Consider the following 16,429-nt stretch of genomic DNA (forward strand, 5'->3'; position numbering starts at 1 on the left):
GTCCCCTAGGCCTAACCTGCCATCCAGGCCATATCCACTGCCCCGCAAAGCCTAACACGCTCCGCGGACACTGCTAGCAGCCTGCTCCCCGCTTTTGATGGCAGGGTGTCCGCTGGTGCCGGAGCAGACACACAGCTCCCTGCTTTCGATCGCGGGGGAGCTGGCTGTCTGTCCGCTGGTGCATCAGGCCTTTTGAAAGCCTCCAGCATGGCGGAGAATTTCCAAAGGCCTAGTGCCGGAGCAGACAGCCAGCCAGCTCCCCCGCTTTCACTCCCCGCTTTTGATGGTCCACAGCAGGATGTGGGCTCGCTGCCCCAGAGGCCCCTTCTGTGCCACAGCACAGCCATGGCGCAGACACTGAGCTTACGCCACCATTGGCGACGCAAGCTCAGAATCCCGCTGGCCCAATCAACCACCCCGGCCACACCGAGTCCCGCCCCCTGCGCCTCCTGCTGGCCCAATTGTGGGTGTAGTGGAGTGATGGTTATTTACATATTACCCTTTTATTATGTAGGATTGGATTCTATGGATTCTTATATCAAAAAGGTGAGCTCTTGGTAAAGCCTGGATTATGTGTTATAAAGATTAGAAACATATTTAAGGAAAAAATTTAGACATACTCAGATCAAAAATCTTTAATGAATACATGGCTGAAGAAGCAGCACAATGATTTTTAGGAGTAATATATAAAACATAAAAGCGGGGCCAGGAATATTAATTGTGAGTGATAAAAGCAAGTATGAATTTTAAAATGAGGTGAATATGATTTTATAAGTATTATAATCGGAATGTAGGATAATGGTGTTTGAGACTAGAATAGAACAATGAAAAATTTGTTGTTCAAAGAAACAAATCTATGTTTACATCACAAGCTTGAACGTGACATGCTTGATTTGGATGCATTGTAGAAATCATATGGGTTAGTAAAAGGCTTAGTGGAATTATTGTGAGAGAGTACTACAGTGCCTGTACCAATATAACATTCCAGATGTGATTTGAGGGCATTCTAGAAAAAATACAGGGACAGATGGCAAGAGAACACCATTATGCTTGCAGAGAAATTTCAGAGAAAAAACTAGGAACCAAAATGATAAAATACAAGGATATTTCACAAAGGTTTTTTTAAAGAAATTTTGGTCATGAAAACACAGGTCTTGTAATTTTATATGATTTGTGGCTCAAATAAATAATTGATTAACTTGATATTTTGCAAGAGTCCAAGACTAAATAATGACTCTATTCTATTGATAGTATATGTAATAAGTTAATTATATCCAACTTTGAAAATATACTAAAAGCCAGTCATATTGATAATAAATATATTCTGAATAACTAAAAAAGCAGTTTTTACTTTTGTACTACAGTTAGCAAAATGGTGAATCTAAATTTGATATCATGCAAATATTTGAAACCGAGTTAATTTAAAAAAACTATTCAATAAAAATATTATGTACAAACAGTTTGAAATTTATATAAACATAAATTCCTAAGATTATTAAAACTAAAAATGTAAATTAGCATATGTTATACAATAGGGGGCTCTTTATTTATCTATATTTGACTGCATAAAGTAATCTCCTAATTGTGTCTATTAAGCTTTTGAAACAATAATCTGCAGGGATGTGCATTGTGTATACATGTGCTAATGAAGAGTAACCTTTAATGAATCTCATTTCTTATTGGAAGACCCATTCATGTTATTATTTTTTTAATATATAGCAGCTCCTTTTTATCTACGGAGTATACATCTAAGACCTCTAGTCAATGACCAAAATATGGATAGTACCAAATTCCATATATAGTGTTTTTGTCTACATATATATCCTATCTAATAAAAGAGAAATATTCAAATTGACCGTACCTCCACTACCCCCACAAGCCACACCCACCAGCTAATCAGGATTGAGTATGCAAATTAACCCAAGCAAGATGGCGGTTAATTTGCATATCCAGGCACAGAATGAAGACTGAAGACAATGTAGAAGGAAGCCAAGCACTGCAGAAGGGAGCGAAGCTGCGGAGAAGCAAGCAGGGCAGGGAGAAGGGAGGGAAGCAGGCAGGGCAGTGGAGAAGGGAGGGAAGCAGGTGGGGTGGTGGAGATGGCCACAGGAAGCCTTATTCTTGCAGAAATCTTCCTGCAATGAGCCTCTAGTCCTATCTAATAAAAGAGTAATATGCAAATTGACCATCACTCTAACACAAGATGGCTGCCCCCATGTGGTTAACCTTTTGCACTCAGATGTCGAGTGTGACTTGACACGGTTAGCATTAGAATAAAGGAATCAAGAAAAAAGCAAGTGAGTGCAAGGGGTTAAAGATGGCTGACCCCATGTGGACACAAGATGGCTGCCACAAGATGGCCAGCAGGGGAGGACAGTTGGGAGGGACTAGGTCTGCAAGGGAGGGCAGTTGTGGGTGATCAGGCCAGCAGGGGAGGGCAGTGGGAGGGACCAGGCTTGCAAGGGAGGGCAGTTGTGGGCGATCAGGCCACCAGGGGAGAGCAGTTGGGAGGGACCAGGCCTGCAAGGGAGGGCAATTGTGGGCGGTCAGGCCTGCAGGGAAAGGCAGTTGGGGGTGACCCAGGCCTGCAAGCGAGAGCAGTTGGGGGGGACCAGGCCTACAGTGGAGGACAGTTAGGGGTGACCATGTCGGCAGGGGAGGACAGTTAAGGGTGACCAGGCCTGCAGGGAAGGGCAGTTAGGGGCAAACAGGCTGGCAGGGAAGCAGTTAGGCATCAATCAGGCTGGCAGGGGAGTGGTTAGTGGGTGATCAGGCTGGCAGGCAGAAATGATTAGGGGCAATCAGGAAGGCAGGCAGGCAAGCAGTTGGGAACCAGTAGTACTGGATTGTGAGAGGGATGTCCGACTGCCCGTTTAGGCCCGATCCTCGCGGGATCTGGCCTAAATGGGCAGTTGGACATCCCTCAAGGAGTCCCAGGTGCAGGCTGGGCTGAGGAACACACACCCCTGTTCATGTATTTCGTGCACTGGGCCTTTAGTCTATATATAAAAAACTATGATAAAGCTCAATTTATAAATTAGACACAGTAAGAAATTAAAAACAATAACAATATAGAACAATTATAACAATATACTGTAATAAAGGTTATGTGGCTCTCTTTCTCCCAAAATACCTATTGTACTGTACTCATCTTTATCCTAATGATGATGTGAGATAATACAATACATATGTGATTAGATGAATTGAGATGGAATTTTCTATTTAATATATTAGCTTGCAGTTGACCATGCTAACCATGGAAAACAAACCTATGGATAAGGGCCAGGGGGACTGCTGTACTCTCTGTCTCTGTATTTAGGATATAATTTAAATGATTTATCATAAGCAGTTTATGAATGTAAGCCCTCTAGTATGTGACTAATTGGAAATTATCCCAGGTTTTATTTTCTCTCCTGATATTTTAAGATGAAATTCAATAAAGTCTTAAGTTTAAAAATCTAAAAAAAAAACAAAACAGAAAAGATAATTTAATAATATTAACTATGTATAATCAAGGAGATTGACAAAAACTCATAGAGAGGAGAAAATTAAAATCAAATCAAAGAAATGACAAGAAATATAAATATGTTGCAGAGGCTCAAATGAAGTCAAATGAGGGAAACTGATTAAAATAAGAAAAGACACTAGAAAAAAATCTTTTAAGAAAATATAAAAAGCAAAGCATGTATTATAAACACTTAAAAACAAATACATATGCAACATAAAATGCAGGCTGTCCACAAAACATGTATACACACTTTAACAACTGATAGCTTAATTGATGTTTCTTGTCAGTCAGACTAAGCGATGCACAAAGGAAAGTCATATTAAAATAGTACTGGACGTTTAAAAATGCAGTTGAAGCACAATCACTGCCTTTATAATTATTCAAAGTATCTATAAATTTTTGAGCGACACTTTTAACAGCTGATAACTCACTTAATTTTCCCTCCTTTTCAGGTTTAACTGATTTGAAATAATGGGTGAAGTCAGACTAAGCTTTAAACAAAGAAAATTTATTCACTGGACTTTTTATGGAGACACATAAATGATAAAGTCTACAGTACAAAACCAGTAACAGTGGATGAAATGAGGATGCACACATACCAAATAAAATGATTCTTGACTGCTATTCCATTGTTTTGTGTTATTAGCAGTGCCTGGGCCAGTCATCAGTTTGAAAACAAACCAAAAAAATTCATTTATGTAGATTCTTTTAAATTTTGAAAATGAACTTTGTGTTAATAAACACTGACTTTATAATAATTTCAAGTGTCTATACACTTTCTGGGACACCCTATATAAAATCTGAGAATAATTTTTGAATTTATTTGGAAATTCAACTTGACTTTCCCCTTAGACCCTTTCAAGTACATCTTATTACCCTTCTCCCACTGGAAGCAACCATTTTTTTTTCAATTGGAATTATCCATTTAATTTATGTTTGATGCATTTTTCCTATGAAGATATATATGTAAAATTTATAAAATATTATAATTTTTAAAAATTTAAATAATGACAAATTGTATGCATTGTTCCTCAGTATCCTTTTCTCACTTAACATTGAGGTTTATAAATGTATCTTCTTAGATACATAAAAATGCAATCTATTTATATATAGTACATTCATTTTAACTGTCATGTATTAAATATTTTATCACATGAATATACATAATTAGTTTTATATTTTAATGTTGATTCTGACATTAACACACATATACATGTTTGTTGTGTGCATATGAAAATGTTTCCCCAGAATTAGTATTGCTGGATAAGCATATTTTAAATGCTTTCTAAATTTAGCAAAAGTGTTTTCCAAAATAGTTCTGAAAATATATAACACTACTAGAAGTGCTCGCAAACTCTAATTTCCTTCAAATCTTTGTAAATACTTGCTATGAGAAATTCAATTTTTTCTACTCTTGTTGGATGTGCAAAATAACTTATTTTAATTTTCATTCCTTTGATCATTAATCAGATTAAACATATTTTCATATATGTATTGACCAAAAACATGACCTCTTCAATTAAATATTTGTTTTCTCTTTTTCTCCTAATTTCTAGAAATCTGTTACATATTCTGGATCCTACTACTATCTGTTTTATGGTTGCAAATATCTTATACTCTACTATTTGTCTTATAACTGTGCCCATACAGGTTCTTAAATTGTTTGTCTTAAATGTGTTTTATATCTTCATGTAGTCAGACTCATCAATCATTTTCAATCATGTCTAAGACATTATTTTTCTTTTATTCTAAGGATATTCTACTATATAATCATGTAACAGATTAAATTTTCTTTTTAAATATATTCAGTATTTAATACAAGTGTATATTAATTATATATATGATTAAACATAATTTAACTGGCGCAATATCATGCATGGAATAATATAGCTTTTTGCATAATGTCTTATATTGCCACTTTTTTCACTTATTCAGCTCCTAGAAGTGTTTATGCCTGTTTCTAGCTATTGTGTTTTATACAATTGAACTGTATATCTAATTCTGAACTAGTGACCATGGTATTTTAGTTTGTATAGCTTTATAAATATGATGGCATATGGTAGGGATAGTTTTCCTGTCTTGCTCTTGTTTTAGAATCATTCTTTTGCACTTTCATTTAAAATAATTTCTTGATTTCTATGAAAAGAACTGATGGTCATAATTGAAATTAGAATGTTTTATCAATGGCTACAAGGATCTATTATATTTTATAATATTGTACTTTCTAATCTGTATGTGTTTAGTATCTACTCAATATTTAGGTTCCTCTTTATATCAGTGGGACAATTTTTTTAACATTATCCATAGATTATTACACATTTCTTTAATTTATTCCAAGAAACTCTGAAAAGTTTGGTTCCTGGCTATATTATAAGTGCTTTCCTTTAAAAATATCACATTTCCATAGTTTATTTATATGAATCATATACATTTTTGTGCATTAAACTCTTATTCAACAATTTGATTAGTGTATTAATGAGAAAAACAAGTGAATTCACTTAGATTACCTGCTAAAATTTTGAATTAGGCACTTTCACTTATTTTTCCCTGAAAATTTTAACCATTATCAATTCTAGTTTCTTTACTTTTCTATTTGATTGATAATTCTATCCCCTTCCCATTTTGTCTATAACTCTAAAACTATTCAATACACACTAATTTGCTTATTTATTACATGTATAGTGTTTTAATCTAGGATTATTTGGTTATAAAAAACATATATAGGTTACTTATAAAGATTGATTTGGTTATAAATAACAAATGTCAATAGTCCCATGATTATTAAGGAGAATTTGAGATAATTACTGAGATTCAAAGTGTTAATATGATTTTAAAATATTTCCCCCAAGAACCAAAACGAGGAAGAGTAAATATCCCTGTAATCAAAGCTCACTCCTTATAATGCCACATGGTCTCTTTTTGGAGGGTGGGCACATGGTAAAAACAAATGCATGGCAGTATTAGTACATTCTCTTTATGTTCATATGCCCAACAGGATCTGAATGAAGTCACTCTTTGTAGTCTTCTCATGGGAAAGAGACTATCAATAATCTGATTTAGGACAAATGAACACTTACAGTTCTATCAGCAATGTTCAGAAAATGTTGCCAGGAACTTCTTCGGGAAGGCTTTTTACAGTTGACTGAAAAGAGCATAAGGATGTTCTCTAAGGAAGAAAAATAAACACAAACTCATAGACACAGACAAGAATATGGTGATTACCAGAGGGAAAGCAAGTGCTGAGGGGTTAGAAAAGGCAAAGGGGTCCAATATATGGTGATGGAAGAAGATATGACTTTGGATAGTGGCCACAAAATGCAATATACAGATGATGTACCATAGAATTTTACCCTTGAATATAATTGTATACTTCTATATAATTTCCTTAGCCAATGTCACCCCAATAAATTTAATTTAAAAAACACTCACAAAACAAAGAAAGAGATATGAGAGTGGGATGAAAATGACAAACATTTCCATCTCTCATAGAATAGGTGGAAACATATTTTAAGTACTATGATTTGGATTCCTTATCAAAACCTAAAGTCACATCAGAGGAAAAGCCATTGACAATATTCATCATTCTCATCATTGAATTTATTTTAGCCAATTTCTACCATGTGTAACCTATATGATTCTTTCTGCAGAGAAGACAGACTGTTATACAAACTAGAAATGGCATTCTAGAATCTACTTTTTATTTTCACTTTGTAGAAATTACACTGTCTACTAATGAACCTTCATGGAGAGATATTATTAAACACAATGAGTGTCTGATAGAATATAGACTGTGTCATATTTAAGGACAATCAAATTGTGCCATATACATGAAACATTTTAATAAAAAGAAAAGACTAAGTAAGTTAATACTTGACTCTTCCCTTACATTTCCATTAACTGATGGTCAATATAATAGAACAAATTGTGGGAAGAAAATCTAAAACTATTGCAAATATAAAATAAGTATAAATTTAAAAGATTTAAATCTAATTGAAAGTATTTTTTATTATTAAAGAACATTTATGATGGATAATCCACAATTAAAATTCTTGTGTGTACCATTATCTGAATAGTTGTGTTAGGTTTCCTGTTATCTTTCACTATTGTATCCTGAAAAAAGTAACTGCGTTTGAAATATTTTACTTCACCTCAAAGCAGCACACACAACAAACTACAATTTATTAATAAAATACTATCTAGGTAAAATTATATGTGTGGATTTTATTTATATGAATTGTATGAGTCTATGTATGTCTATGTGTTCACCTAGGACAAAGATAATTTCTAGAGAGTTAAATAGCTGTGATGTTATATTTTATATAAGTAATGCATCATTTGCACACAAATGACCCAAATGATTCTTATTAACAAAGCAAAAATAACTCATATTTCAGGAAGATAATCAGTTAATGCAATATGTATTCAATTATGAATAATCTGTGGTTCATCACCCTTAATGATAGTTTTGTATCACTATTTCAGGTACTTTGAATAATTATAACATAAGAATTGCAAGGATAAAATATTTTCATTTAAATGGCATGATACTTTAATATATATTTTCCTTCATTATGAGAAAAGGAAATCTGCAAAGAAACCAACTAGAAATTACTGATAATAAACAGTATGTAAGGTCAAAGATCAGAGTTATCATTTAAAATGAAAAGCTCTTCTCAATGGAATTATAATTATAATAAACAATAATTATAATCATAATAAAGATAATAACCACTAAGTTTAAAGAGCATTAATATGTGCCTCACATATAATAATTTATTTAAAATATAACTGTCTTATTACTTCCATTTTATAGAAACAGTAAGTAAGAAACAAAAGTAGTAAGTAATGTGATTGCCAATATTCTAATCAAGGTGATCTCTCCCCAAGTTCATGATACTTTCAGAAAAACAAGAAATGATATTTTGTCTATTTAGGCTGGTAAGTATTAAATCATTTTAGTCATCAGTTTATCTCTAAGCATTACTGGGAATTCATTATCTAGTGTCACTCCTTTGAAAAAGCAAGTGAATCACAGAAATGTCAATGAATATCTCATGGGTCTGAAGCCTTGTTCCACATAAAACACTGGGCTTTCAAATATTAAAACTCCCATTTCTTCATTTTATGTGTGCTGGAGATGTAGTCACTCTCCTTGGGTACCAGTAACCTACTGTTGCTTTTCTCTATCATCCAGGATCCAAAGCTGCTGCTGCTCTGTGTCCTTTGCCTCATCCTAACCTATTCCCATAACTGAGGATGCTTTGGAAGAAGTTCTTAGAGTCCCTCTCCTTCTTCTCACCCCCCAGTTGTCCAATTGTCACTTCTATGTTGATGGGAGAAAAGTTTCTATTCAGAAATGTAAATTCATGTATCTCTCCACAAAACATAGTTTTTTAGTTTTTCTGTCAGTCTTACAAATGCTTATTGTTCTATCACATTTCTTTATAAAATTGTAAAATTTTCCTTCATACTTATTGTGGCAACATTTGCTTGGCACCACATGTGCTATATAGAAAAAGACTTCCTCATGTTAGAATCAACATATTGTCCAGGCTACCCAGTTTTCTAAACATTTCACTAACCACCCAGGATACTCCCTTAAAGATCTTGTCCCTTTTTCTTTTGAAATTTTAATTCTTGGGTCTTTTCAGTATCAAAGACTTTATTTCTCATTCTTCCTAGAAGACTAAACTGTTCTTTTCTAATTCCTGCAGAAGAAGAAGGAAATTAACATATATTGAATGTTTCATCCTTGCTAAGTACTGTGTGCTTATTAAGTGCCTATTACTTGCCAGGTACTTTGCATATATTTATGTTCTTTCATTCGCACTATAATACTATAAGAAACTTATTTTCACACCATTTTACAGATGAGGCCTAGGAAATTAAACATGCTCACTCTTAACTGCACCTAAATAGAAGCACCAAACGTTTTGTTTAACTCCCAAGAATGCAGGCTTTCTTTGGTTTCTTACTCACTATGAACATGTGGGTGCTTGCACACTTCTTGTAGATAAAATACTGAATCACCTAATAATTCCTCTAGCCCAACATCACTAAGGAGAAAACATCAACTATGAAAGATTATTTTTCTACTCCTCTTTCCAGATGCAAAATGTTGCACTTTTAATTCCATTCAGGAAAATTCTCAGTACAGCTCTCACTGGTGTGGCTCAGTGGATAGAGTGGTGGCCTGCGGACTCAAGGGTCCCGAGTTCGATTCTGGTCAAGGGCATTTACCTTGGTTGCAGGCATATCTCCAGTGGGGGGTGTGCAGGAGGCAGCTGATCGATGTTTCTCCCTCATCGATGTTTCTAGCTCTCTGTCCCTCTCACTTCCTCTCTGTAAAAAAAATCAATAAAACATATTTTAAAAATTAATAGTGAGCACTATTCTCACTTTAGTAGCACATGGGAACACATTTTTGAGGCTCATGCAAAAAAATATTTTGACTCAGTTGTCCTGATCTATAAATTAGTTGTGCTAAGAGTTAATTGCAAAATCAAGTTCTTATGTCCTATCATTTACCTTACCTCTAATCTATAGTCCCAATGCTCAATTACATCTATTTCTAATTATCACCAAAACTTCCCACTTCCTGTCGCTTGTGAGTCTACTGGAATTTCTGAGGAAAGAATGAGTAAAGTATATGGTAATAATTTACAGGGAATGCACTCAAGTTTAAATAACATAGGTCACTGGAAGGCAAGTATCAGAAGACTCTAAGAAATTAAGGTTTAAATACTTTTCTTCCATATTTACATCTTTTAAAATCAGATCTTTTAGCTTACTTTATTTTTTAAATTGTTGACACTATGACAGATGTCCCCCATTTCCTCCTCTTTGCCTACCTCCACCCAGCCCCTCTTCCTTTCCCCACCCCCACAATCTAATTTTCATCACATTGTTTTAATCACATCTGTGTACATGGGCTATGCATATTTTCATATGTGTTCTTTGGTTAATCTCTTCCATACTTCACATGACTATTCTGTAACTATCAATTTGTATTTCTAAATCCCTTCACCTTTTTCACCCATCTCCCCAACTTCCCTTCCATCTTACTTATTGCCATTTTGTTTATTTTATTTTTTAATATATTTTTATTGATTGCAGAGAGGAAGGGAGAAGGAGAGAGAGAGAGAGAGAGAGAGAGAGAGAGAGAGAGAGAGAGAGAGAGAGAGAGACATCAGTGATGAGAGAGCATCATTGATTGGCTGCCTCCTGCATGCCCCATACAGGGGATCAAGTCCACAATCCAGGCATGTGCCCCGACCAGGAATTAAACTGTGACCTCTAGGTTCATATGTCAACACTGAACCACTGAGCCATGCCAGCTGGGCTATTGCCCTTTTATTGTTCACATTTTTAAAATCTTTTTGTTTTTACTTTTCTTTTTTAAAGAATACCCTTTAACATCTCGGGTAATACTGGTTTGATGGTGAGAAATTCCTTTAGCTTTTCTTTGTCTGGGAATCTCTTTATCTGTTCTTCCATTTAAAATAATATCTTTGCTGGGTAGAATAATCTTGGTTAGGTCTTTGCTTTTTATCACAATGATATTTCTTGCCTCTCCCTTCTGGATTACAAAGTTTATTTTGAGAAATCAGTTGACAGATTTATGGGAATTACCTTGCTGCTTTTATGATTCCCTCTTTGTCTTTAACCTATTGCATTTTAATTATGATGTGTCTTGGTGTAGGCCTCTTTGAATTAATCTTATTTGGGACTCTCTGTGCTTGCTGGGTTTGTATGTCTATTTCCTTCATCAGGTTAGAAAGGCTTTCTGTCATTTTTTTCAAATAGTTTTTCAGTTTCTTGCTCTTTTTCTTTTTTTTTCATCCCCACAATAAAAATGTTGATAGTCTTGAAGTTCTCCCAGAGGCTTCATATACTATCTTCATATTTCTTTTCTTTTTACTATTAATGTTTAATGCATGTATAAATGTACATACAAAAAAAAAGAATATATCACTTCAGTGTTTTTGTCACATATTTGCATTTTTAGATTATATATGCTTTACAGAATATGCCTACATCAGCAGTGATTAATATACATATATACATATATATTATTTATATACATATATATTATTTATAGCAATATCTCATTATGACCACATGGAATAGTATCCAACTTCTCTGCTAACCTCAGTTTTCCCTAATTTTTATGTCATCTTTACAATCACAGAATGACCATTTTTTCCCCAGTTTTATTGAGATACAATTTTACATATAACATAGTATTAGTTTACAATATAATGATTTCATTTGTGTATATATGACAAAATGATTACCAAAATAAGTTTAGTTAACATCCATCACTTCACATAGTTGCAGTGCTTTTTTCCTGTAATGATAAATTTAAGATCTACTCTCAGCACTTTTCAAATCATAGTATAGTATTGTTAATTATAGTCACCATGCTGTGTATTACATGACCATTTTAAAATAAAAAATATTAATATCATAACCTTTCTTAAAATAATTTCATAAATTTTTGTCACACATTAAAATAAATCCCAAACTCTTTAATACAATTGTAAAACACAGGATCATCTGACCATGTTTGTCCAGACTCAGTCATATGAAGTAGACAAGGTCCTTTAATATGCCTGGCCCTTGGCTAATCCATATATTTTAGTCCATCTAATTTATCACTTGACTCAGTTCTTTGTTTAATACCACCTCCAAATAGAGATCATTTAATTACTCATTGCTCTTTAATCAACAGTAGCTGCTAATATTTAATGGTGAAGTTCACTATTCCATCTTTAAACTCTTAATTATTCTTGTTATCTCAACACACATGAAAAGATTATTGAGTACATATGGATGTTAATAATATATGATGCAATCTTTTACCTTAGGTAAATAATTTATATGTAACTAGAGGCCTGGTGAATGAATTTGTGCACTGGTGGGGCCCAGTTGGCCTGCCCCAATGGGGGCCAATCAGGGGTGGGGCTGACCAGGGTGAGGGGCCATGGTTATTCCAGTTGTTCCGGTCATTCCAGTCATTCTGCCATTCGGTCGCTGGGCTTTTATTATATAGGATTAGTCAGCTCAGACAGCCATAACAATATATCATAAATTTGTGTGGCTTAAACAACAGAAATGTATTTTTCTCACAGTCCTGGAGGCTGGAATTTGGGGTCAGGGTACCAGCATAGCATTGTCCCATACACCAGAAAGTGGTGGCTCAATTGCTAGTCAGGGCACATGCCCAGGTTACAGATTCAATACCCAGTCCAGTGAGTGCAGGAAAGAATGGAACAATTTTTGTCTCTCTCTCTCTTCTTCTTTCTGAGATCAATTAAAATGAATGATAAGTAATGTTCTATAAGTATGGTTTTAACAAGAAAGACATTAGTGATCTATAAAGTGAAAAACTTTTTGTAACACATACATACAGCATGACCCCATTTAAAAAATATTTATTGATTTCAGAGGAAGGGAGAGGGAGAGATAGATAGAAACATCAGTGATGAGAATCATTGATTAGCTGCCTCCTACACACCCCTACTGAGGATCAAGCCCAAAACCTGACCAGGAATCATATCATGACCTCCTGGTTCATAGATTGATGATCAACCACTGAGCTCCGCCAGCTGGCCCCATTTTTATCAATGCCAGGCACATGCGGCACATTGGCAAGATCTTACTCCTAGAAGAAAGTCTGAAATTGCCCAAGTTCCTTTGCAGCAAGTTTTCTGGATATGAATTTCTTTCTTCCAATTGAATGTGCTGGCACAATATTTTGAAGGCAGAAGTGGGGCAGAGACATCTTCCCGCAGTTTGGGCTGTTTGCTGCTGGTGATCATGTTTGCAGAGCTGGGGAGATTTTCTGTAGCAGAATCCAGGCTGTGCACAGGCAGTTGTGGCAGAGGCAGTGCCCAGTGACCTGTTTTGTGGGAGCTGGAGGCCACTTGCACTTGCAGGGGTAGCAGTTTCCTGATCGCTGGGTCACAGCTGCACCAGAGTGTCCTAGAATTCAGTTGTGGCTGAGGGGCAGCTTCTCCCTCTGAGCAGGGTGTCTCTGGGGGCTCACCCTAATACCCACTCCTCCAGCTTTCCGATGATTTCCCAAGCACCAATTCCCTGTGCTAAATTCTTTCCTGCCTAAAATAGCAAAGATATAAAAACATTTTGGATCCTCTACTTTCAATGAAAACAATGCTGCACAGGGTCATGTCTGAGAAGTGGGTGAGGTGTTGTGGAAGGCTCCCTTCATTGAGTCTCAGCTTCTCTTCTGTAGAACGCAGACCAAAGATTATCATTCATACTGAAGACTATGGCAGCTGTGTTTCCCGAAGATGGCCACAGCATTTCCCATCTCTCCTATGGCCTTGCCACTTTTTGCCATGTCCTCTCTCTTAAAGCAGGGCTGACCTCTGAATTCCAAGGCCAAGGACCAAAAAGCATGGGGCTGCAGCCCCACCCACTCCACCAGGGTTTCCAGCTCCGTCCCCCCTCTATGCCACTCGGGGCTCTGTCTGGCACAGGGCCTTGCCTTCCTGGCTTGCTTTCCCTCTGGTCTGTGCCCCAGTGCCTCATTGCATATCGTGGCCCACCTGCTGATGCTGCTGGGCCCAGCAGGTTGGGTAAGAGCTCAGGTCAGGCCTTGCACCTCCTGTGTGCCACTGCCCCCTGCCACTGTTCCAACCAGGGCCAGACGCCTAGGTGCTGGGCGTGGCCCAGGTACTGCTGTGGCCACCAGGAAAGCCTCCCCACCACATCCCCAACTCCGGTGCCTTGATCTTGGGAAAGGTTTGCCCGTGCAGCTTCTGGAGACCAAGACCAAGCAACCCTAAGGTCTCCGGACCCCAAATTTCTGCCAGCCAAGGCGGTTGGCCAGCTGACCCAGCCCTGAACAGGCTGGTTGGCTGCTGCAGTGCATTCTGGTCATTCCGCTGTAATGGTTGTTAGGTTTATATATATATAGATTATACTGTTGAAATCCATTTTATAAAATTTAAAATGCTACAGTATGGCAAATAAAAAAACATCAAAGCATTATCATTGGTGAAATAATCATAATACATTCATGCACCACATAATGATGCTTCAGTCAACAACTAACCACATACACAACAGTGCTGCTGCCTGTTTACAAGGGAGAGGAAAAATTCCTATTGCCTAGTGATGTCAGTTGTCATAATTGTAATGCCTGTTTGCAGTGCAACACGTTACTCATGTGTTTGTGGTAATGCTAGTGTAAACAAACCTACTGTACTGACAGTTGTGCTTGATGACAACAATGACTTTGTTACTGGTTTATTATTTACTATAGTTTACTTTTTATCATTATTTTAGTATCCTCTGTTTACTTATAAAAAAAGTTTGCTTGTAAATAGTACATCCTGTTATACTGGCAGCAGCCTCATACATCTGATGTTGTATAAATGCATAATTTTCTCTTATTCTTGATCTAATCTTGTGTGTTTTTGTACAGCAACATGCTGAATAAGCTTGTTGTATAGGAGTAATAGGTCATAACATATAGCCTAGGCATGTAGTAGACTGTACCAGATAGGTTTATGTAAATGCACTCTATGATTTTCCCACAATGAAATCTTTTTGTTTAGTGACCCATGACTATAACTTAGCATGTCAAATGACATGAATATTTCTTGAAAAATGAACATGATTATAATTCATAATATGAAATTACAATGGACAGGAGATGAATTTTCTTTTATTTAATAACTTGTACAATGTGCTTATGGAAAACTAGAGGCCTGATGCATGAAGATTTGTGCAAGAATGGGTCTTCCTTCCCCTGGCTGCCAGCACCACCTTCGCTCAAGCCGGAGCCGCCTTTCTGCCTTCCCACGCTGCCCAGAGGCCCAGAGCTGCTGGGCAGTGTGGAACACCTGCGTTGTTGCCATGACAATGATGCAAACATCCCGCCCCTTCCCTGGCTGCTCAGCACCTGCGTATGCAAATTAACGTTCCATCTTTCTTGGGTTAATTTGCATACTCACTCCTGATTGGCTGGTAGGCGTTGCGAAGGTACAGTCAATTTGCATTTTCTTTTTTATTAGTGTAGATAATTGCAAAATCTTTTGTTCTTAATTACTAAATAAGTTATTCCCTAGAGAGTTACCTTAAACACTTTGCTGATATGTGAAATTATAATTTATGATGTGAATAAAATTTAAATAATTTCAGATTTATATCTGATAAATATTGTAACCATGAGGATTTTCAGAAGACAAACTTTCATTAAAGTATAAAGAACTATGCAGATAACTATTGTTGCTGTCAAAATAGCCAACATATATAATACAACTGTTGACGCAATATAATAGTTTCATCTAGGAGCCCAGCACGTGAATTCGAGCAGCGTCGCTCACCCACCTGCAGCCCTGCCTTGACACCCAAACCTGTCCATGCAGAGCTCCAGCGTGCCTGGCCCAGCCCCCAAACCCTCTGGCCTTCTCTGGCTGCTTCAAGCCCCACCCTCAGTCTCTCAAGTCGCCTTGGGCTGGTCCTGCCTTCTGTGGGTGCCTCCGCACTTCTGCCCAGTCTCAGGAGCAACGCAGCGGCTCCACCCCATCATGGCACCAGAGGAGAGTGTGGAAGCATCCTGCCTGCTGTACTGTGTTCCTTACCCTGGCAGGTGGGCTGCAGGGCACTCAGAGTGCGAGCAGTGGGTGACAAAGGACTGGTGAGGGGGGCACTATGGTCTCTCACCCCTCCCCTCCCCAGGCACCTCCCCACTTCTGCCCCATCTCCGGAGCAACGCCCCAGCTAATATGCTAATGACCTGGTCGTTAGCCATTATGGCATCCTGACCATTAGCATATTAGCTCTTTGTTAGTATAGATGTGTATTGAGGCTATAGTAATGCATTCCAAAGAGAATAATGCTATTGCAGCTGATTCAAATTTTAGTTGGACTGAAACAAATTTTTTT

The sequence above is a fragment of the Cnephaeus nilssonii genome, assembly GCF_951640355.1.
Source record: "Cnephaeus nilssonii genome assembly, chromosome: 3".
Taxonomy (NCBI): Eukaryota; Metazoa; Chordata; class Mammalia; order Chiroptera; family Vespertilionidae; genus Cnephaeus; species Cnephaeus nilssonii.